This window comes from Manacus candei, unplaced genomic scaffold, assembly GCF_025592945.1.
Source record: "Manacus candei isolate 608988 ecotype Guabito, Panama unplaced genomic scaffold, ASM2559294v1 h1tg000086l, whole genome shotgun sequence".
Taxonomy (NCBI): Eukaryota; Metazoa; Chordata; class Aves; order Passeriformes; family Pipridae; genus Manacus; species Manacus candei.
The window spans coordinates 76,758-100,463 of record NW_026138134.1 but is presented as its reverse complement, the minus strand read 5'-3'; the positions used below and the strand labels follow the sequence as shown (position 1 = coordinate 100,463).

The window sequence follows — 23,706 nt, the reverse complement described above, 5'->3', positions numbered from 1 at the left end:
GAGCAGCTATCTACTGAGCAAACCCGTCTCTGTTGCAAAAGAGTGGGAAGACTCGTTAGTAGTGGTGAAAAGCCAATCGAGCTGGGTGATAGCTGGTTGCCTATGAAATGAATCAGTTCCCTCTTAATTCACCTCCCAGGACTACACTCAACCCACATGAAGCGAATTAAGGGCTATTTAAAGGAGGTACAGCTCCTTTAAAAAAGAATACACTCTCCCCTAGCAGATAAATTTAATTACAGCTTAATTGTGGGCCTTCAAGCAGCCACCATTAAAGAATGCGTCAAAGCTCCTCACCTAAAAAAATCTAAACTTCCTCATGACTCCCTCTTCCCCAATAGGCCAACTTATATTAAATAAGAGAATTTATGCTAAAATAAGTAACTAGGGATCCCCTCTATGGCGCAAGTTTACATTATAACATTATTAACAATCCACAGGATATTTTTTAACCTTAACAAGACCTTATACCCAAAACTCTGTTAACCCACCTATGGAGCGCCCCCAAAGACGATTAAAATCTGTAAAAGGAACTAGGCAAATCCAAGGCCTGACTGTTTACCAAAAACATAGCCTTTAGCAAACCAAGTATTAAAGGTGAAGCCTACCCAGTGACAATTCGTTCAACAGCCGCGGTATCCTAACCGTGCAAAGGTAGCGCAATCAATTGTCCCATAAATCGGCACTTGTATGAATGGCTTAACGAGGTCTTAGCTGTCTCCTACAGATAATCAGTGAAATTGATCTTCCCGTGCAAAAGCAGGAATAACCCCATAAGACAAGAAGACCCTGTGGAACTTTAAAATCCGCTACCACTCTCATAAACAATACTCACCCACAGGGCCTACTCCACCAGGATTTTGCTGGTGTGCATTTTTTGGTTGGGGCGACCTTGGAGACAAACTTAACCTCCAAATATCAGACAATCCATCTTAACCAAGAACTACCCATCAACGTGCTAATAGTAACCAGACCCAATATAATTGATTAATTAACCTAGCTACCCCAGGCATAACAGCGCAATCTCCTTCAAGAGCCCACATCGACAAGGAGGTTTACGACCTCGATGTTGGATCAGGACATCCTAGTGGTGCAACCGCTACCAAGGGTTCGTTTGTTCAATGATTAACCGTCCTACGTGATCTGAGTTCAGACCGGAGTAATCCAGGTCGGTTTCTATCTATGTTACAACTCCTTCTAGTACGAAAGGATCGAAGAAGTAAGGCCTATGCCACAAGCACGCCTTCGCACCCAGTAATGAACCCAACTAAATTACTAAGAGCTCCACCATAACCCCCTCCTAGAAAAGGACCGCTAGCGTGGCAGAGCTTGGCAAATGCAGAAGGCTTAAACCCTTTACCCAGAGGTTCAAATCCTCTCCCTAGCTCCAACGCAAACCACATGACAATTCACTTAACCCTCACTTACTTTATTATATCAATATCCTATGCTCTCTCCATCCTCATCGCCGTAGCATTTCTTACCCTAGTTGAACGTAAGATTCTAAGTTATATGCAAGCCCGAAAAGGGTCTAATATTGTAGGACCATTTGGCCTCTTACAACCTATAGCAGATGGAGTAAAGCTATTCATTAAAGAACCAATTCGTCCATCAACTTCCTCCCCTTACTTATTTATATCTACTCCTATCTTAGCCCTTCTCCTAGCAATTACAATCTGAACACCACTTCCCCTACCCTTTCCCCTTACTGACCTAAACCTTGGCATACTCTTCCTTCTAGCTCTATCTAGCTTGGCAGTCTACTCAATTCTATGATCAGGGTGAGCCTCTAACTCAAAATATGCCTTAATCGGCGCCCTCCGAGCAGTCGCACAAACTATCTCTTACGAAGTTGCCCTAGCCATTATTCTCCTATCCGTAATTATCCTTAGTGGTAACTACACCCTCAATACCCCAGCTACAACTCAAGAACCTCTCTACCTCATTTTCTCCTCCTGGCCCTTAGCAATAATATGATATATCTCCACTCTTGCCGAAACAAACCGCGCTCCATTTGACCTGACAGAAGGAGAATCTGAACTAGTCTCAGGGTTCAACGTAGAATATGCTGCAGGGCCATTCGCCTTGGTTTTTCTTGCCGAATATGCTAATATTATACTAATAAATGCACTCACAACCATTCTATTCCTAAACCCCAGCTCACTTAATCTCCCTCAAGAACTCATTCCCCCTACTTTAGCTACAAAAACCCTCCTCCTTTCCGCAGGATTCTTATGAATCCGCGCCTCTTACCCTCGATTCCGATATGATCAACTCATACATTTGCTTTGAAAAAACTTCTTACCCCTAACATATGCCTATGGCATACCAGCCTTCCTATCTCCTATGCAGGCCTACCCCCCTGCCTAAGACACTCAAGGAAATGTGCCTGAATCCAAAAGGGTTACTATGATAAAGTAAACATAGAGGTATACCAATCCTCTCATTTCCTAATTTTAGAAAAGTAGGAATCGAACCTACACTAAAGGAATCAAAATCCTCTATACTCCCTCTATATTATTTTCTAATAAGGTCAGCTAATTAAGCTATCGGGCCCATACCCCGAAAATGATGGTTTAACGTTACCTTAAACCCCAAACCATAAACACTAAAACCTAAACCCTAACCCTTGCTAACCTTAACCCTAACCCTAACCCTAACATCTCATAGCAGAGGGAGGGAGGGGCCTGATTCCTCATCAGATATATCAACAGTCAAAAGCCTGTAAGCTCAGCTCTTGCCTTTTCAGGGCTTCACACCGTCAACACTGGAGGGAGGGAGGGGCCCGACTGCTCATCAGAGGTATCATGCAAGTCAAAAGCCTGAAAAGTCTCCTAGAATGCATAAATCATTAACCATTTCAGTCTCTGACAATTGGTCCACACAGTAACTGCAAGCTATGCCCAAAGTCTGTTCCCTAACCTTAGAAGAGAGACTGCAACCCTCGAGATGTTGGAGGCTCGAGGCATGGTCCGTGACACTAATCATGGCTATAACTCATAACTTCTTGGAGTATGGGGACTTCCCTCCTTCACCCCTGGCAGATCAAGGCCACCACTTCAACTGACAGACATGGAAGCATCGCTGGACCCCATGGGCGGTGACTATATACATCTGTCCACTCTCAGCTTTTCTTTCTCTTACTCTCCCTTGCTCTTATCCTGCCTTTCTCTCCCCTATGCATTTTCTTTCCCCCCCCCAAAGGTTATCTCTGTGTCACATTGTGGTATGACAGCACCCAAACTGCTAGCATGCCTGTTGATACAGAATTGTTAAAATAAACCTTACCAGTATATGTTTTCAGACACCGATTATTTAGTGTCGTTTCACTTTAATCCACCCCAAGGGAATTCTTAATAAAAACCTGAGTTACCCCCTCTCCCCTTTTCCTGGGGTGGGTTGTAACACCAATCAGCACTGACTCCGCCCAGTAGGCGGAGCCAGTGACGCAGAACAATCAACACGGACTCCAGCTCTTGACTCCACCCAGTGGGCGGGGCCAGTGCTCTACAGAAGCAGAATACATACCGGATGGTGGTGGGTATTCTGCCAGACACGCAACAGAACAGCGACAGCAAAAGCAGAGACCCAAGAGAAAAAGCAAAAGATTCTGACAGCGGTGGGCACTGAATCAGGCTTATAGCCCGAGAGGGGTTTACTGGGCACCACTGCGTTCCTGGAATGGGGTAAACCCGCGATAGTTAGATCGCGCATTGAGACAGATTCTGACTAACCCTAACCCCAACCCTAACCCCTAACCCTTACCCTAACCCGAACCCTAACCCGAACCCTAACCCGAACCCTAACCCCAACCCTAACCCTTACCCTAACCCTAACCCTAACCCTAGTAGCTTGTAGTCTCTTTTTTAAAGTTAGGGTTAGGGAACTGGTTTTGTGCATAACTTGCAGTCTCTTTTTTAAGGTTAAGGTTAGGGAACAGGGTTTGCACATAGCTTGCATTCGCTTTTTTAGTATTAGGGTCAGGGAATCGGGTTTGCGTATAGCTTGCAGTCTCTTTTTTAAGGTTAGGGTTAGGGAAGAGGGTTTGCGCATAACTTGCAGTCTCGTTTTTAGGGTTAGGGTTAGGGAAAAGGGTTTGCGCATAGCTTGCATTCTCACTTTTAAGGTTAGGGTTAGGGAAAAAGGTTTGCGCATAGCTTGCAGTCTCTTGGTTAGGGTTAGGGTTAGGGAACAGGGTTTGCGCATAGCTTCCAGTCTCTCTCTTAATGTTGGGGTTAGGGGACAGTGCTCTATAGAAGTAGAGTACATGCTGGACGGCGGTGGGTATTCTGCCAGACACGCAACTGAACAGCAACAGCAAAAGCAGAGACCCAAGAGAAAAAGCAAAAGATTCTGACAGCGGTGGGCGATGAATCGGACTTATAGCCTGAGAGGGGCTTATTGGGCACCACTGCGTATCCAGAATGGGCTAAAACCGCGATTGTTAGATCGCGCACTGAGACAAATTCTTCCTAACCCTAACCCTTACCCATGCCCCTAACCCTAACCCTAACCCTAACAGTAACCCTGTCTTTTGCTAACCTAACCCTAACCCTAACCCTAACCCTAACCCTAAACCCTAACCCTAACCCTAACCGTAACACTAAACCCTAAAACAAAAGGAAACTTCCTTTGCTATGCCTACTGGGCGGAGTCAGTGCTGATTGGTGTTACAACCCGCCCCAGGAAAAGGGGAGAGGGGGTAACTCAGGTTTTTATTAAGAATTCCCTTGGGGTGGATTAAAGTGAAACGACACTAAATAATCGGTGTCTGAAAACATATACTGGCAAGGTTTATTTTAACAATTCTGTATCAACAGGCATGTTAGCAGTTTGGGAGTTGGGCTATCAGTTGTGAGGTATGGCTGAAAATAGGAAAGAACAGCCCTAATTCCCAGGAAAGAAAACCTGGAAGCTTTGGCTTTGTGGTGCAGTTGGTGGGCCACACTGGGCACTCCATGGGCAGGCAGCAAGAGTTTTCTGGATCTGGGAGTCAATCTGGGGGCCTCGGAGTGTTTGAGGGGAAGTTGGGAGTGTCCTGTGGGACCAGGATGGGATTTGAGGGTTCCTGGAGGGGCTGGGACGGGTGTATACTGCGGGCATCGTCTAGTATTGATGGGGGTAATCACTGAGCTGACTGTTTCATAATCATCCAAATTTTAACATACAATATGATTATTAGAATAAAAAGCAAAAAGGTAATATCAACAAAACAGTAACAGGGTGAAGCTCTTGGTTGAAGACTGGTTTCTTCTTTTTCTCCAGTGATTTTAATTCTTTTTCGTCTGGGTTTTAATCCCATCTTTGGCATTTTGCTGCCAACATTTTGTCCCCCTATCCATTGGAAATTGTATTAACTGTTGATGAGAACAAAGTGGAATCCCAAGGTATGTGATATATTGATAGGATTTCACTGGTTGGCTTTTAATTTGTCCAGGTTTATCGCCATAATGCTTCTGCTCTTTAACCACTTGAATCAGAATGAATTGAGTTGTTTTCTGGGTCGGGTTCTCTTTTTGAGTCCAAGGTTTTTTAGTGGATTCAGTATCAGGTACAAAGGAAATTGAGGGAGGTAAAGAATAATCTTCCCTTTGTTCATTATCACAGGGATCACTCAGTCTATTTTCATTAATGTGAGGAAAGCTGGGAGACTCTAGAAACATCAGTTGAACTTCAAATTCTCCTTGTTTCTTTCTCTCCTGAGACTTAGAATCAGGGTTCTCTGTGGTTTCCCAAGTCTCAATGCCAGGGTAAGACACTGGTTTATGAAGTTGCCTGACCAAACCAGGAGCCTGCTTTTTTAGCAACAGTTTTCTCTCTGCACTCTGGCGCAACAAGACTTTGAAGGTGGTCAACCTCAGTTTGAAGCAGCTCATTTTTAGCAACAAGTTTATCCGATTTTTCTCCTGTTTCCCTCTCAAAGGCTAACGATGACTTCAGCACCACATTTTCTGATTTCAAAACAGTAGATTCAACATCAGAAATCCATTCCTGACTTCCCTGTCAGCACTCCATCCAAATGTCTGTGCTCTCACTTTGACCTGAGAGAAACCTCAGGCAGGTGGAAAAGGGCAGATAAAGAAAAAACAGATGGGTCCAGCAGAAGTGATGCTGCTTCTGTCAAAAGCAGAGCAGAGACCGAAAGCACTTTAGGAAGTTGCTTACAGAAGCACTTGTGCATTCCAAGTTACAGCTCAGGAGTCTCAGTGACTTGTCCAACATGGGAAATGGGGAAATTTGGGAAAAATGGGGTGAATTGAAAAAAAGGGGGAATTTGGGTAAAATTGGATGAAAAATTGGGGAAAGTTAGGAAAAATGGGGGGAAATTTGGGGAAAATGGGAGGAATTTGGAAAAAAAATGGGGAAAAATTGAGAAAAATGGGGAAATTTGGGAAAAATGGGGGAACTGGGGGGAAAATTGAGGAAAGAGTGGGAAATTTGGGAGAAATGGATGAAAAACTGGGAAAAATGAGGGGAAATTTGGGAAAAACTTGGGTGTCCCCACCAGGTTCGACCCCGCCATGGCCCCGATAGCCCCGGGATCAGGTGAAACCCCTACCCCATGCCCTGACCCCTCCCCCTCCCCGAGGTCACTGCCCCGACCCCCCCAGTTCCAGGCTGTCACCCCTCCCCCACCCCGTGGCCCCTCCCACACTTTATGGCCCCTTCCCCAATCTGTGGCCTCTACCCCATTCTGTAGCCCCTACCCCACTCTCTGACCCCTCTCCCACTTTATGGTCCCTCCCCCACTCTCAGACCCTTCCCCCACTTTATGACCCCTCCCCCACTCTGTGGCTCCTCCCCCACTCTGTGACCCCTCCCCCATTCTGTGACCCCTCTCCCACTCTGTGACCCCTCCCCCACTTTACGGCCTCTCCCCCACTCTATGACCCCTCCCCCACAAACACCTTCTCCCTGCAGAGAGAACAGCCAACACACTATTTCACTTCTTACTTTAACAAAGCTCTTTTCTCCTTCAAGCCCCTCAAAGGCGCCAAGGCCACATAGGAGGCCACACACAAACAGTACTCCTCTTCCCACTTGACTACACCTTCTCCCTCACTCTTCTACAGGGAACACCAGGAATCTGCTCACAGAGGCCTCTCGTTTCCCATCAGTAGCTCAGCACAAGGAGTTAAAGGAGCTCAAGCCTTAGGCCACAAGAGCTGACCGCGAGGAAACATTGGGAGCAAACTAATGCTGCTAATACGGACCCAGCTGAATCCAGCACACAATCACAGAATCCAAGAGTCCTTCAGCTTGGAAAAGACCTCCAAGCTCACTGAGTCTTGTGCAGCCCCTCCCCGACCGCCTGCAGGGACTGGATGATGCTTTGCACAAGCACACAAAAGACATCACCTGCTGGACTTGGCCCAAACACCAGCCCCCTCCTCTCCCTTCTCAACCACTCAACCACAGCCTGCACACACCCACACCTGCCAGGGCCAACTGGCTGTTTCTCTTCTCTTTTCTGCCTGGGGGCGAAGGAAGAAGGACAGCGAGGGCATTTGCCTTCGGGCCAGAGGGAAGGGGAAGGAGATCCCTCCCAAATCCATCCCTGGCAGGATGGGGGCTGGAGGAGACATTGGGGGACCCCCAAGAATATTTTCGAGGGGAAGAAAGGATGGGGGCACCCACAGGGTGTTAAGGGGGGGGAGGGACCCAGGAATCTCGTGGTGGGACACTGGGGAGTTCCCAGTAGTTTCTTGGGGGGGTGGACCCCCAGCAGTCCGGGGTGGAAAAATGGATGGAGGAATCCGCCGTAAAGAGTTGGTGACACCCAAAAGACTCTAGGAGGGGGTCGGGAGAGGCCCCGGAGTCCTAAAGAGTGTTTGGGGGTCCCCAGGAGGGAGTCTTGGGGTCTGAGGTGGTCCCAGGAGATTTTCAAGGGTTAAGGGGATGCACAGGAGATTTGGGGGAGGAGGGGGAAAGGCGGAGGGTCCCCAGGAGTCTTGGGGGGATCTGGGCGGTTCCCGAGAGTCTTGGGGGAGATTCGGAGGGGTCACCAGGAGCTCCCAGACCCCCTGAACTCACCCCACACCACCATGGCCTCGTTGGGGCCGCACGTGAAAAACAGCACGGAGGGGGAAGACCCTGGGGCCGGGATCGATCGGGACCAATCGGGTTCAATCCCGATCCTCCCTTCCCCCACCATCACCGCCCCGCTCCCGGCAGCCCCCGCGGAAGTTTCGCCGTTCTATTGGGTGACTCACCGGCACAAGGACAGGGGCCCAGCAGAATTTGGCAATGTCATTCCAGCAGAGCCGTTCTATTGGCTGCGACCCACGAGGGAGCCCCAAAACCTGTTCATGGCTTGGGGGGGAAGGACAACCGGCACGGCCGGGAACGGGGGTGCAGAGAGTGTTCAAGTGCCCAGGAAAGGGGCAAAAAACTTTCCCCTCTCCCTCCCAGTGCCCCCTCAGCCCATCCCAGTCTCTCCCCTGCTCTCCCAGTGCCCCCTCAGACCATCCCGGTCTCTCCCCTGCTCTCCCAGTGCCCCCGTCCATCGAGGTCCCAGCCCGGCCCTGCCCCCTGCTCTACTCCGACCTGGATTTCTCCCCTGCAGGGGCAACTGAGGTGGCTCCAGGGTGGGCGGGAGCTTTCGGGGCAGGGGGTGGCTCCTGACATGCTGCTGGAACCGCCCCTGTCTGGGCGGGCCCGTCAGCCTGGGGCACCTCCTCACCCGAGCCTGGGGGACGGGTCGGCAACTGGGAGAGGCTTTGGGAAGGAATGGGGAGGTTGAGAAGGGGTTGGAGGTTGTGGGGGTAACTGGGAAAGTGTTTGGGGGAGTTTGGGGGTTTGGGAGGGAGGTTGGGGAGATGGGGGTAGCTGTGAGGGGTTTTGGGGAATCGTCGGGGATGTGGGAAGGAACTGGGAGAGAGTTTGGGGGCATACTCAAGGGGAAGGGGGCAACTAGGAGAGGGTTTGAAAGGTCCTGGGAGTGCTGGAGGTAACTGGGAGGGGTTTGGGGGCATCTTGTGGGGGTTTGTGGGTCTGGGAGGCAGTCTGGGGGCCTCGGAGGGTTTAAGGGCAAGTTGGGAGTGTCCTGTGGGACCGGGATGGGATTTGAGCGTTCCTGGAGGGGCTGGGAGGGCTTTATGCCTTTATACTGCGGGCATTGTCTAGTATTGATGGGGGTAATCCGTGAGTTGACTGTTTCATAATCATCCAAATTTGAACAAGACTTTGAAGGTGGTCAACCTCAGTTTGAAGCAGCTCATTTTTAGCAACAAATTTATCCTATTTTTCTCCTGTTTCCCTCTCAAAGGTAACGATGACTTCAACACCACATTTTCTGATTTCAAAACAATAGACTCAACATCAGAAATCCATTCATGACTTCCCTGTCACCACTCCATCCGAATGTCTGTGCACTCACTGTGGCCTGAGAGAAACCTGCCTGTTTGCAGCGCACTGACTGGGCAACTTTTCTTTTTGCAGGTGGAAAAGGGCAGATAAAGAAAAAACAGATGGGTCCAGCAGAAGTGATGCTGCTTCTGTCAAAAGCAGAGCAGAGACCGAAAGCACTTTAGGAAGTTGCTTACAGAAACACTTGTGCTTTCCAAGTTACAGCTCAGGAGTCTCAGTGACTTGTCCAACATGGGAGCTCCTTTTCCATTTCTCAACCCCCAGATTCCTCAGGAGTAGGAAACTGAAAACACTGACTCAGAAAAGTTCCATTCCTTCCTAATAATTGTGCTTTGTCCTTCCCATTTGACAGTGCTCTTGGAAATGTGCTGGTGTGATCTGGATCTGGGAGCAGCCCTGACCTCCCATAGCCCTGACCACACACACCTCATCCAACGGCAGGAAGAACCTACCTGGCTCCTGCTGGGGTTCTCACCACCCACCGACAGCTTCTCCCTGCAGAGGGGTGGGCAACTACCCAGGCAGGATGAGACCTGACGCCAGCAGGCAGCAAAGTCCCTGCCCTGGCACAAAGAACCCCGGAGCACAGGGACCCTGCTCTGCAGGACAGCCCCGGGCATCCCTGGCTGCACCCCCACCTTCCCACCCCGCAGCCATCCCTGGGAGAAGGAGCCCACCTACGCTGTCCCTCTGACGGTGCTGCAGGGAAGGCCTGCCCTGGACAACATCCTCCTCCAGCGCAACAGAGAAACTGGGAGAGTCCTGACAGATGTGCAAGGCTGTGGGATGTGGTAGCTTTAGGAGATTCCTCCAGGAACACAAGCGACATTGCCCTGCACCTGTAGACTCACTCTGCAGAGGAGTGTGAAGTTGTATCCCCAAGTTGTGTCTCAGCTGAACACCTCCCATCTTTCTGCTGCCTTTAACCTCCCTTTGCCTTTCTTCTCTTCTCTCGTGCCTACAGGCAGTGCCCTCGGCCCTACTGGGCTGTGCAGAGGAGCTGCTCCCGGGCAGAGCTGTCTCTCTGCAGTGCTGCCCGCTTGCCAGGATTTCCCTGTGTGCCAGGAGCCCGGCCCAGCTGAGCAGCACAGCAAGAGCCAAAGGCAACCCTTTCTCTGCCCCTCTGGGTTCCCCGCAGGTGTCCCTGGGGCTCCAGGGGAACCTGCTGTGGAACAGACTGAAGGAAACAATGATGTTCCCTCTTCTCACCTCTTCAGTGACACTTCTTTCCAGCAGTGACATTTCTCCTCTTAGAAAATTACCAGGGTATGATGATCACCTTTTCTAGTTTCATCATTACACAGGACACCAGGAAGGTGACAGCAAAGGATCTGGTAACTCCCTGGCACAGTGGGGGTTTTCCTGGAGTCACACAGAGAAATGTGTCAGGGCTCTGAGAGGTGTCCAACCCTGAGCTGGACTGATGCACACACGGGGGTGTTCAGAGACACGAGTCCTTCCCTGGCACACACACAGGCAGTTCATTGCAGCAGGGGCAGTGTCTCCCTGGGCTCCTGCTACCACTCCCAGAGCCTGGAGCCACCTCAGCCCTGTAATGCTCCCACCCTGCCCACTCCTACACTTCAGATGAACATTGGGGTTTTCTAGTCACTGGAACTGCCCCTCCCTGGTCCCCCCATCTCCCTGCCACGCCCCAGCCCAGCAGAGTAACACAGTCTTTTCTGGTCCTGCAGCAAGAAAGGGAGGCAATAGAGGACAGGAAGAGTGACTGCATGTCTGGACTGCTCAGGAGATCATCAGCTCAGGCGGCAGCTCCTGCAGCCCCAGGGCCAGACCCGCTTCCCAGTGGCCCAGGCAGCTGCTGCCACGTGGGCACAAGCTCTGCTGCCCAGGAAGGTCCTGTAGTGAAGGACTTTGCAGATGGCCACGTAGCAGTCATAGGACATGATGGTGAGAAGGGCAAGCTCCGCTGTGATCAAGAAGAAAAGCAAAAAACACCGGTGTAGCTCATCGTGAGTAGGACATGCCCCTGGTGTTCCAGAGGGAATTGGCCATGGCTTTGGGGAGAGTGGTGCAGATGCAGCCCGGGTGCGTGAGGGAGAGGTGGAGCAGGAAGAAGTCCCTGGGGGGTGTGCAGGTGGTGGTGGCAGGCTACGGCGCTGAGGATGAGGCCGTTGCCCAGGAGGGCAGTCAGGGAGATGCCCAGGAAGAAGCAGAAGTGCAAGAGCTGCAGCCAGGAGGAGGAAGTGGGGGATGGAACTGTGTGGGAGGCGTGTCTGGATGCACAGGGGATGTGCCAGGGCGATGGGCCTGAGGGGACATGCGCAGTCACATATAACTCTATTGGCTGAAGAAGTCACATGGTACGCAGGGATTTAAGAGTGGGAATTTTGAATAAACTTCTCTTTGTCTCACCACCGCACGAGGAGCATCATTCATTCCTTGTTATACAAGGGTCGCCTGCTACATGTGTCGCCCGAACAGGGACATCTTTAGCTTATATTAAGTGAGATATCTATCCTGGATCAGGAGATCAGCTGGTGTCTCCGGGATCGTCTTAATTTTCAGAGACGGGAGACTTCACCAGAAAAAACCCTGAGGTCAATAAACCCCGTGCTCTTAGTGGCTTCTAAGAGATGGACAGTTAGTTTAGCGAGCTCAATAATAGTAAGATAGTGCACGGAAGAAGAGAAGAAAGAGTTAAGGAAGAAACCGAGAGGTCAAAGCAGCCACCGGAGAGAGTGGAGAGGGTCAACGCAACATCGAAAGCGGTGAGTGACTGGGACGCACCCCGCACGTCTAAGACTGCTCCCTGGGCGAAAGCGTGCCTGCAGCTCGGAGAACGAGCCGCGGAGCACCTTAAGATCGTCAGGGAAAGGCCTGTTAGTCCCCTGAGTGTCGGTCATCTGGTAAAGCGACTCTTCGCTACCGACTGTGTGGACAACGTGCAAGAAGCGGCTTGCCGCTGCCGCGTCCTAGCAACCCCAGCCACTGCTGACCCCCACGGAGCCCCCGCTCCAGTTTTCTGTCCAGCAGAAACTGGCCGCGGCTCCCCGCCTGCTCACCGCTGCTGACTGACCCTGCGGCGTGCTTAAAAAGCACTGCCAGCAAAAAGCCCCTGCGCCGTATTCAGACCGCACGGGCTTCACCGACACAGCTCGCCCCCGACCCCTGCGCCGCCCAGTGAACTGCGGGAACCCCCGGAGCCGCCGCTGCCGCCGCTGCGAACGCCGCGCTCAGCGGAGACGGAGCCGGGACCACGCCGAGCCACTGCCACGTGACTGAGACGATGACGCCAGCGCTGCCGCTTCGTTCACCGCTTTGCAGCTTGCACACGTCGATCGCTGCAGCCCCAAGTCGCCGCCTCTACAACCAGCCACCGCGTCCGTCGCTACAGCTGCCCGTGCCTGCCGCCGCCGCTTGCTGCTTGCCGCCTGCACCGGGACATCAGCCGCCGCCGACGGGACGCCACAACCCAACGAACAGTGAGCCAACACAAATCAACAAACCGACAGACCCTCTTCAGCAGCGCACCCCAACAGCGCCGAGACACAAAGGTAACATGGGAAACTTTTTCCCTACCCAAGTATCACGGGACACAGAAGCACTGGCTGCTCTGCTGAATCCTTAGTATGTTCCGGTTACAAGGGTTGAATTATCAGAGTTGGTGCGGCTCATTAAAGCAGTCGTACCAGAACTACCTCTGGTTGAAGCCCTCAACATTCACATATGGGACAAAATAGGCAATCTTATCAAACTCAAGGCTCAGAGAGGGGATTCCCAAGCAAACAATGCTTACCCAGCCTGGCAAGCTATAATGACTGCATTAAGCAGATCCCACCAAAGAACGACGAACACATACACCCCCACTCAGGCTGCAAGCAGCAGCCCCACTTTTACGCGCCGCAGTTTGAACTCACAAAGCTCCGCGGGGGGAGGGGGTGGAGCTGTTCACAATTCAACTCCGGGGAAGGGAACCGGGAGCCCAAGGGACACGGACCGGCGGGAGGGAGCGGGACCCCAGATGCGAGGTTCCAGTCAGTGGGACAGCAGCAGGGGGTCCCGTGACGGGAGTGGGGGGGCTAGCCCAGCTTACTCGTCAACCCATCCCGCACATGAACGCCGAGTACGCGCCCAGGAGCGGGTACCACCATCTCACCTGCCACGCGGTTCGGACACCGACCCATCCTTCCCCGCCCCCGCGCCGTACTCCCCAACCACCACCACCACCCACCCACAGACAGCCGCTTTCGCCGGAGCTGCAGGGGGGGGGGAATGGGAGGAATGGGGGGAGGAGGAGGGGGATTTTGGGATAGCTCCGCCGGCAAGGGATGAAGCAACATACCGAGAAGGTACAATTGATAGGTGGGCTTTATGCAGAGAAGAGGCATTGCGTACTGGGGACTTACAAGTTATACAAGCATGTCCAGTAATTATCGGTCCACGTCAAAGTCGCAGGTTCCAACCATTACCACATGAACTAACCAAAGAACTAAGACAGTTAATGAGAGAAACTGGTGTATCATCCCCTAACACACTTGCATTTTTAGAGTCACTAAGTTCCACATACATCTTCATGCCTCATGACTGGAGAACCTTGTTACAAATAAGCCTTTCTAACACACAATACAATGTATTGCTGAACGATTTTAGAGAAATCTGTTCTGCTTACGCTAATGACCCACAAGCAGAGGTATCAGCACACCAACTCACAGGGGATGGGAACTATCATTCCATAGATGCTCAAACCAGTTACAATAGAGAGGTATACGAGGTAATAGCAAAACATGCCATGCAGGCAATAAGAAAATTACCTACATCAGACAGAGATGCAAACTTGTCATTTACCAAAATAATACAGGGCCCAACAGAACCTTACACAAAATTCCTAGATCGGCTGCAATCTGCTCTGGATAGGCAGATTGAAAATGAGGAAGCCAGGGAAATCCTTAGTAGAAGACTGGCTTTCGAAAATGCTAATGTGGATTGTAAAAGAGTTCTGCAAACCCTTCCTAAGAGGGAAACTTGCAGTATCTCAGAATTAGTTCGTGCCTGCCAAGAGGTGGGTTCTTTAACACATCAATCAGATTTGCTAGCAGTAGCACTGAGTACTCAGTTAAGGACACAGCAGGGGGCCAGACCCAAAGATGGTTGTTTCATTTGTGGGGCCCCTGACCATTTCCAAAGGGACTGCCCTCAGAAACCTCTAGCATTGGCACCTTGAAAGCAACCCAAAGCAAGGAGGATGCCAAAAAACTGGAGGTGAGGGGCGCTGTCACATGCCCTGGTACAGCAATCACATGCGACACAGGGGAACAGGCTGGCGATTTGTGCCCCCCCAGCTCAACCAGCACTCTGTGCCCCTGCACCCCAGCCAGCGATCTGTGCCCCGCCACATCAGCCAGCGCTGGGCTGGACTTATCCAACAGGGACACAGTCCTCATAACTTCCACTGAGGTGGTGCTAATCCCGACTGGACATCGGGGTCCCCTTAATCCAGGGGTACATGCAATGCAGATTGGAAGGTCCTCTACCACCAGAATGGGTTTGTTTGTGCTGCCAGGTGTAATAGACTCGGATTCTCATAGCGAGATTCTGATAATGGCATGGACCCCTTCACCCCCCTGCTTCATCCCGAAAGGACAGAAGTTTGCTCAGTTAATCCCCTTATACAGTACGTTGCCTGCAGGGGAGGGGGGGAGAGAGTGGGGTTCAGGGGCCTTTGGCAGCACGGGACAACCACAAGTTTACTGGGCAGCAGCCATCACAGCAGCACAACCGCTCATGACGTGCCAGGTTAATGGGCACCGATTTACAGGCCTTTTGGATTCGGGAGCCGATGTTTCCATCATAAAGGACTCCGAATGGCCACTTGACTGGCCTGCTGTTTGCCCAGCTGCAACCATTCAAGGGGTGGGAGGCACACAAAGACCCAGACAGAGTGCTCAAGTACTCACTGTCTTGGGACCAGAGGGGCAAGTAGCAAAGGTAGCTCCATTCATAGCCCCGATCCCTTGCTCTCTGTGGGGACGTGATATACTTTCACAGTTTGGCACAGTAATGCAAATTCCTCCTGCAAGCAACCAGGTTTTTCAATAGGGGCCATTGGTCAGCCGTCCCAAGCACCGATTAAGCTGGTCTGGAAAAGTGACCAGCCGGTCTGGGTAGACCAATGGCCCATGAAAAAAGAAAGGCTTGAACATTTAAAGATGTTTGTAGAGGAACAATTGGAAGCAGGACACATTGTGCCAACAAATAGTCCCTGGAACACTCCTGTATTTTGCATTCCCAAAAAAACTGGCAAATGGAGGATGATTTGGGATCTCAGAGCAGTAAATGCAGTCATTGAGTCTATGGGGGCATTGCAACCAGGATTACCCTCACCTGCTATGCTCCCAGCGAACTGACCTCTGACAATAATTGATTTAAAGGACTGCTTTTTCACCATATTCCTGCACCCTGAGGATGCCCCAAGGTTTGCATTTTCTATTCCAGCATTAAACAACTCACAGCCTATGCAAAGGTATCACTGGGTTGTTCTCCCTCAAGGGATGAAGAACAGTCCAAGCTTATGCCAAACAGTAGTTGCAAATGCTATTCAACCCGTCAGAAAACGTTTTCCCTCTGCAATAATCTACCAATACATGGATGATATTTTAATAAGCATGGCCACAGAAAACGAACTGCAAATTGTTGTTACTGCTTTAACTGATGCTGTCCAAGAAGCAGGCTTACAGGTTGCAGAAGAGAAAATCCAGAGATCGCAGCCCTGGAGCTATCTTGGATGGAGAATCACGCAACAACAGATTTCCCCACAGCCGCTGCAGCTCGAGGTAAAAGACACTTTAACCTTACATGAGTTGCAAAAACTCCTGGGAGCTATTAATTGGTTAAGGCCTGTTCTAGGCTTAACCACAGAGGAGCTACACCCTCTCTTTGTGTTACTAAAGGGGGACTCCGATCTGACGTCTAATAGGGCTCTGACAGCAGAGACCAAACAGGCGTTAGGCATCTGTGCCAAGGCGATCGAATCTAGGCAGAGCAGAAGGAGAGATCCTGAACTGCAAATTCCCAGCAGGTACCAGCCATTTGCAGTCTTATTCCAGTGGGACCAGACTGAAAAGGACCCACTGCTGATTCTAGAATGGCTATTTCTGCCCCACACCCCACCTAAAACTGTATGGACAATTAATGAAATGTTTGCTAAGCTTGTTATTAAAGGCAGAGTTCGATTACAGGAACTAGATGGAAGGGATCCAGCGGTCATTACATTCCAACCACGAAGGACAATTTAGCTTGGATGCTAGCTGAGGACACCGAGTTCCAAGCTGCCTTAGCAGGTTTTGATGGTAACATTTCAGTTAATCTCCCTAAGCACAAACTTTGGGCAGAAATGGGTAATTTGCCTTTAAGAACCACGACTAGATGCAGAAGTGAGCCAGTAAAAGGCCTCACAGTTTTTACAGATGCATCTGGGCGATCACAGAAAGCTGCAGTGACTTGGATAAATCCTGATACCGGACAATGGGAACAAAAAGTACAGACCATGAACCAATGCTCTGTGCAGGTTCTGGAACTGGCTGCCATTTGTATTGCCTTGGAAAAGTTTTCTGAACAACCTGTTAATATTGTCACTGATTCTTGTTATGCTGCAGGGCTAGTTTCACGTCTAGAATGTTCATTTCTTCGGGATGTTTCTAACCCTCATTTGTTGTTTGAAATGCGTTGTATTTGGTTCCTTGTCAATCACAGAAGGTTTGATTTTTATATAATGCACATCAGGTCTCACACTGACATGCCAGGGCCAATAGCTGAAGGGAACCGAGAAGCTGACAAAGCAGCAATGTTCAACACAGTACCCAGGACCCTTGAGCAAGCAAAATTGTCCCATTCATTTTTCCACCAGAATGCACGCTCTCTAAAGAGACAATTCAAAATTACTATCAATCAGGCCCGAGATATCATATTGACTTGTCCAGACTGTCAAAAAATTACCCCCATGCCATCTCAGGAAGGTGTTAACCCCAGAGGGTTAATATCCAATCAGATATGGCAAACAGATGTTACACACATCCCAGAATTTGGCCCCTTGAAATATGTACATGTAACTGTAGACACACATTCACAGTACATCACTGCTACAGCACACACAGGTGAGAAAGCCAAGGATGTAATAAGACACTGGCTAAGCTGTTTTGCTACCCTTGGCACTCCACAACAGATTAAGACCGATAACGGACCAGCATACGTCTCTGAAAAGGTAAGGAATTTCCTATCAGAATGGGGAATTTCACATATTACAGGAATTCCACACTCACCTACGGGACAAGTAATTGTAGAAAGGGCACACCGCACACTGAAAGAGATGCTAATAAAACAAAGAGGGGGGGAGAAGCTATACAGTCCGCAAGAACGTTTGTGGAAAGCCACATATGTTATCAATTTTTTAAATTGTGACAGTGCTGAAAGAAGCAGATATGAGAAGCAGCACAAATCTCAGGCGTTTGCCTCTCCCAGGCCATTAGTCATGGTAAAAGATTTGATCTCGGGACAATGGACAGGACCTTTAGATCTTCTGACTTGGGGGAGAGGTTACGCTTGTGTGGCAACAGGAAAAGAACTGAAGTGGATTCCCTCCAGGTGTGTAAAGCCCTATTTGGATACACAATCACAGCTGCAGGAACCAGATAACTCAGGAGTTTAAAAACAGTTATGTTATGTTTCAGTTTATATTAATGACCAATGTGGTGACAAGCAAACTGCAAATACTGGTGTGTGTATGTGTATGCGTGAATGATGACGGCCGTGATGTGTGAGATGAGTGAATGAATAAGAGAGTTGTGTGACTGGAAAACATAAAAACACAGAATACCTCACAAGACCACATTACCTACACCACAAGGTCACCTTGAAAGAATTGAGTTTTGATATGCTTACCCTGTTTCTTGAATAAAGTTTGAAATCCCCAGTTATTAAAAAACCCTCAGATTAATAAAAGTTATAGTTTACACACAGTTGGGCTAAAGGCCCCAAGTTAATAAAATAATTATCCAAGTTGCACTACCCTAAAGGAATATAAGGTTTTAAAAGGTTTATATTAGAGTTAAGAAGCTAAGCGAAGCAATGCGCTGGGTCGCTGCGAAGCTTGGTAGTTTACAATGTTCTGGTTATTTGCACTGTTTTTTGCACTGTCTTTTGTGACTTCTTTTAGATATTAGAGAGAGGGGATATGTGGGAGGCGTGTCTGGATGCACAGGGGATGTGCCAGGGCGATGGGCCTGAGGGGACATGCGCAGTCACATATAACTCTATTGGCTGAAGAAGTCACATGGTACGCAGGGATTTAAGAGTGGGAATTTTGAATAAACTTCTCTTTGTCTCACCACCGCACGAGGAGCATCATTCATTCCTTGTTATACAAGGGTCACCTGCTGCTGTTGGACATGAGCTTCCTCCGGGCATCAGGAAATGTCCAAGGAGGAAAAGGCAGTGAAAACTTTGGGACAGGTTTCCTAGATCAAACCCATGAATTCCTCTGAGCATCTACCCTCATCCCAAGTATCTGCAGTCACACATATATAGATTCTGGACTGTAGAAGACAGGCTTAGCATGACTTTAAGATGATTTCTTCTCAATTTTTTGATTTATTTTTCTACTGCCAGGTCTGAGAGGGGCATCGTGGAACCAAAGGAACCCTGAGACATTTCAGAATCCCACATGTGTTGGGTCTGTCTGAGCTGGAGTTCATTTTCTCACTGCAGGCGTCACAGTGCTGTGCTTTGCATTGGGAGCTACAAAGGGGTTAATCACACCAGTGCTTTGGCAACTGCTGAGCAGGGCTGGTGCAGCATCTGCATTGTCAGCTTCGTCCCCTGAATCGGGGGCAAGATCATGGGAGGCGATACAGACAGGTCAGTTGAGCCAAATGGACCAAAGGGACATTGCAGAATATATGGCATCAGCTCAGCTACAAGAACTCAGGAAAGGAACAGGAAAGGGGGAAAATCCATTTTTTTACAATACATGCCTTCTGAGCGGCTTCTCTGTGTGGTGAAGCCCTGCTTCCCATGAAGTGGCCAGGAAGTAGAGAGAAAATCTTTTTATTTCTCATCTATCGCACACCTAGGATGAATAACTATTATTCTCAACTATAACCCCAATCTGACTTTAATTACGTTCTATCTATATACTGCAACAACTTCCGCCATCTTCTTCATCCTTAACACAACCAATACCCTAAAACTATCCACTGTTATATCCACATGAACCAAAATTCCATCACTAACCACAATCCTTATGCTCACTCTCCTCTCCCTTGCAGGTCTTCCTCCCCTAACGGGATTCCTACCCAAATGGTTAATTATTCAAGAGCTCACAAAACAAGAACTAACAGTAGTAGCCACAGCTATTACCCTACTCTCTTTACTTGGACTTTTCTTCTACCTACGACTGGCCTACTGTGCAACCATCACACTACCCCCAAACTTCACTAACTACATAAAACAATGACAAACTAACAAACCAACTAACACCCTAACCACAACCTTTACCTCCTTATCAGTTATACTCCTACCACTATCTCCCATAGTACTCGCAATCCCTTAGAAACTTAGGTTATTTAAACCGAAGGCCTTCAAAGCCTTAAACAAGGGCTAATCCCTCTTAGTTTCTGTTAAGGTACACAGGATACTAACCTGCATCTCCTGAATGCAACTCAGATGCTTTAATTAAGCTAGAACCTCCCCCTAGACAGATGGGCTTTGATCCCATAAAATTTTAGTTAACAGCTAAATGCCCCAACCAACAGGCTTCTGTCTACTAGATCCCGGCGCATGTTTAATGCACATCAATGAGCTTGCAACTCAACATGAACTTCACTACAGAATCGATAAGAAGAGGAATCAAACCTCTGTAAAAAGGACTACAGCCTAACCCTTCTACACTCAGCCATCTTACCTATGACTTTCATCAACCGTTGACTATTTTCCACTAACCACAAAGATATCGGCACACTTTACCTTATTTTTGGCGCATGAGCTGGTATAATCGGCACAGCCCTTAGTCTCCTCATTCGAGCAGAACTAGGACAGCCAGGCACCCTTTTAGGCGATGACCAAATTTACAATGTAATCGTCACCGCACATGCCTTCGTTATAATTTTCTTTATAGTAATGCCTATTATAATCGGAGGGTTTGGTAACTGATTAGTACCATTAACAATTGGTGCCCCCGACATAGCATTTCCATGAATAAATAACATGAGCTTCTGACTACTTCCTCCATCCTTCCTACTTCTTCTAGCATCTTCTACAGTAGAAGCCGGGGCCGGAAATCTAGCCCACGCCGGTGCATCAATAGACCTTGCCATCTTCTCCCTTCACCTGGCAGGTGTCTCATCCATCCTTGGGGCAATCAACTTTATCACCACAGTAATCAATATAAAACCACCTGCTCTCTCACAATACCAAACCCCTCTATTCGTTTGATCCGTCCTAATTACTGCAGTTCTACTTCTCCTCTCCCTACCAGTCCTCGCTGCTGGCATTACAATGCTTCTAACAGATCGAAACCTAAACACTACATTCTTTGACCCCGCAGGAGGCGGAGACCCAATTTTATATCAACACTTATTCTGGTTTTTTGGCCATCCAGAAGTCTACATCCTTATCCTACCGGATTCGGAATTATTTCCCATGTTGTAGCCTACTACACCGGTAAAAAAGAACCCTTTGGCTACATAGGCATAGTCTGAGCCATATTATCCATTGGTTTCTTGGGCTTTATCGTATGAGCTCACCACATATTTACAGTTGGAATGGACGTAGATACCCGAGCTTACTTCACATCCGCCACCATAATTATTGCAATCCCCACTGGCATTAAAGTCTTCAGCTGACTAGCAACCCTACACGGTGGAACAATCAAATGAGACCCGCCCATACTATGAGCCCTAGGCTTTATTTTCCTCTTCACCATTGGTGGACTAACAGGCATCGTTCTTGCCAGCTCCTCCCTAGACATCGCCCTGCACGACACCTACTACGTAGTTGCACATTTCCACTATGTATTATCTATGGGGGCAGTATTCGCCATTTTAGCTGGCTTCACACATTGATTCCCACTGTTCACTGGCTACACCCTTCACTCTACATGAGCTAAAGCCCACTTTGGAGTAATATTCTTTGGGGTCAACCTAACATTCTTCCCACAACATTTCCTAGGCCTAGCTGGTATACCACGATGATACTCAGACTACCCAGATGCTTATACCCTATGAAACACCCTATCCTCCATTGGTTCCCTCATCTCCATAGTAGCTGTAATTATACTAATGTTCATTATCTGAGAAGCCTTCGCATCCAAACGGAAAGTAGTGCAACCAGAACTTACCTCCACAAACATTGAATGAATTCACGGCTGCCCTCCTCCCTACCATACCTTTGAAGAACCAGTTTTTGTCCAAGTACAAGAAAGGAAGGAATCGAACCCTCATAAGCTGGTTTCAAGCCAACCGCATCAAACCACTCATGCTTCTTTCTTATGGGTTGTTAGTAAAATCATTACATAGTCTTGTCAAGACTAAATCACAGCTGAAAACCCAGTACATCCCATCCCAACTCCATGGCCAACCACTCTCAATTTGGTTTTCAAGACGCTTCATCCCCTATTATAGAAGAACTTATTGAATTTCACGACCACGCCCTAATAGCCATTTGTAGCCTAGTCCTGTATTTACTAGCTCTTATACTTATAGAAAAACTATCCTCCAACACCGTCGACGCACAAGAAGTAGAACTTGTCTGAACAATCTTACCTGCCATTGTCCTAATTATACTAGCCCTCCCATCCCTTCAAATCCTCTACATGATAGACGAAATCGATGAGCCTGACCTCACCCTCAAAGCTATTGGCCACCAATGATACTGATCCTACGAATATACAGACTTTAAAGATTTATCTTTTGACTCTTACATACTACCAACTATGGATCTACCACTCGGTCATTTCTGCCTCCTAGAAGTTGATAACCGCATCGTCATTCCAATAGAATCCCCGATTCGAATTATTGTTACAGCTGATGACGTTCTCCACTCCTGAGCTGTTCCTAGCCTTGGTGTAAAAACCGATGCAATTCCAGGACGACTGAACCAAACTTCCTTTATCACAACCCGTCCTGGAATCTTCTATGGTCAGTGCTCAGAAATCTGTGGAGTCAACCACAGCTTCATACCTATCGTAGTAGAATCAGCCCCTCTAACACACTTCGAAAACTGATCTTCACTTCTAACATCCTAATCATTAAGAAGCTATGAACCAGCACTAGCCTTTTAAGCTAGAGAAAGAGGATTATTCACCCTCCTTAATGACATGCCCCAACTAAACCCCGCACCTTGACTTTTTATCATACTAACTTCATGATTCACTTTTTCTCTTATCCTTCAACCTAAACTCTTACTATTTACCCCAACTAACTCACCCTCCAACAAAACACTACCCACTATAAAAACCCATTCCTGAAACTGACCATGAACCTAAGCTTCTTTGATCAATTCATAAGCCCAACCCTCCTCGGAATCCCCCTTATCCTCATCTCGCTGTTATTCCCAACCCTATTACTTCCTTCTCCTGGCAATCGATGAGTTACAAATCGTCTTTCAACTCTTCAACTCTGATTTCTCCATTTAATCACAAAACAACTAATAACCCCATTAAACAAAAAAGGCCATAAATGAGCCCTAATCATATCATCACTCATAATTATACTTCTAACAATTAACCTATTAGGCCTCCTACCTTACACATTCACACCTACTACCCAACTATCAATAAACCTAGCCCTCGCCTTCCCTCTATGACTTGCCACCCTGCTAACAGGCCTACGAAACCAACCTTCAGCTTCCCTTGGACACTGTGCTGGTTTAGAAGTTAACCAGCAGGGGGAATGAACTCAACTCAAAGGAGAGATTATAAGTCAGAATAACAATTTATTAAAATAATACAGTAAGTACAATAATACAAACAAACAATTGGTCTTAACCCACAAAAACCCAAATGTATAACCCAGTACCCTGGGGCATGAACAAAGTGGTGTTCCTTGGGCCCTGTTTGAGTCCAAAGTAAAGGGAGAGGGGAAGAACCTGCTGGTGGGAGAGCTGCTGCAGTCTGGCCAGAAGTGGTGATCGCAGTCCAGTGGTAGTCTAAGTCTGGTTGAGAGCGATGAGATGCAGCCGTCCTCTGGATCCCACGAGTGGGTTGAAAAATGTTCCAAAACTCCAAGATTATATATCCTCCAGTTCAGGCAGGAATGTTCAGTGCTCCCCTCAGGGCGGGGAGTTCCACAAAGGGTGTGAGGACAGAAACATCCTCCTATCTCA

At 48.6% G+C, this 23,706-nt stretch overlaps 1 long non-coding RNA gene across 1 annotated transcript in view; it reads right to left on the bottom strand.

The window, feature by feature from the left end:
* Nucleotides 1-22,989, bottom strand: part of LOC127482288 (uncharacterized) — a 139,141-nt gene extending 116,152 nt beyond the window's left edge. The window contains exon 1 of the long non-coding RNA XR_007908485.1: nt 22,776-22,989. This is a non-coding gene — a long non-coding RNA (uncharacterized LOC127482288). The remainder of the gene's footprint in view (nt 1-22,775) is intronic.
* Between the last annotated feature and the right edge of the window lie 717 nt (nt 22,990-23,706).